This window comes from Triticum aestivum, chromosome 7A, assembly GCF_018294505.1.
Source record: "Triticum aestivum cultivar Chinese Spring chromosome 7A, IWGSC CS RefSeq v2.1, whole genome shotgun sequence".
Classification (NCBI taxonomy): domain Eukaryota; kingdom Viridiplantae; phylum Streptophyta; class Magnoliopsida; order Poales; family Poaceae; genus Triticum; species Triticum aestivum.
Window position 1 is genome coordinate 231,149,801 of NC_057812.1, and position 1,051 is coordinate 231,150,851.

The following is a 1,051-nucleotide window of genomic DNA, read 5'->3' on the forward strand; positions in this document are numbered from 1 at the left end:
TTGCAAATGTTCATGATGTGTTCCATGTCTCTCAGCTTCAAAAGTGCTTCAAGACTCCTGACCGCACCGTCAACTTCGAGGACATTGAGCTCCACGAAGATCTCTCCTATCGTGAGCACCCAGTTGCTATTCTTGAAGAGACGGAATGCAAGACTCGCAACAAGTCAATCAAATTTCTCAAAGTCAAGTGGTCACACCATTCCGACCGTGAAGCTACCTGGGAACGCGAGGATCACCTCCGTACTGAATACCCGGTGTTCTTTCAATCCTAGATCTCGGGACGAGATCCTTTCATAGTGGTGGAGTGTTGTAACACCCGGATGTAACTTTCCCAATTTGTACTCCAACTCTTGTCGTTTCGGCGTTAAGTTATTTTATTTTCTCGGGTTCGGGTCTTTGTCGCCGTGTGTTGTTATTGTTGTCATGCATCTCATATCACGTCATCATGTGCATTGCATTGGCATACGTGTTCATCTCATGCATCCGAGTATTTTCCCCGTTGTCCATTTTGCAATCTGGCGCTTCATTCTTCTCCGGTGGTCATTTCTAGCTTTCTTTCGTGTGTGGGGATTAAACATTTCCGGATTGGACCGAGACTTGCCAAGCGACCTTGGTTTACTACCGGTAGACCGCCTGTCAAGTTTCGTATCATTTGGACTTCGTTTGATACTCCAACGGTTAACCGAGGGACCGAAAAGGCCTCGTGTGTGTTGCAGCCCAACACCCCTCCAATTTGGCCCAAAACCCACCTAAACCTGATCCATCATCTAGAGCGTTCGATCACGATCGCGTGGCCGAAAACCGCACCACTTTTGGACTCTCCTAGCTCCCTCTATGCCTATAAATAGGTCTCTCCCCGAAATTCCGGATCCCCCTCGTCAAAAACCCTAGATCCACTCCTCCTCGCGCCGCCGGACAACGTCTGCGCCGAGTCGGACATGTCCGACCTGTGCGCCGCCACCCGCAGCCACTCCGGGCATGCCACGTGCCGCCCGCCGCTCGCCGCCACCGCGGGCCGGGAAGCCCAGATCCGGCCCCCGAGCCCGTTCCC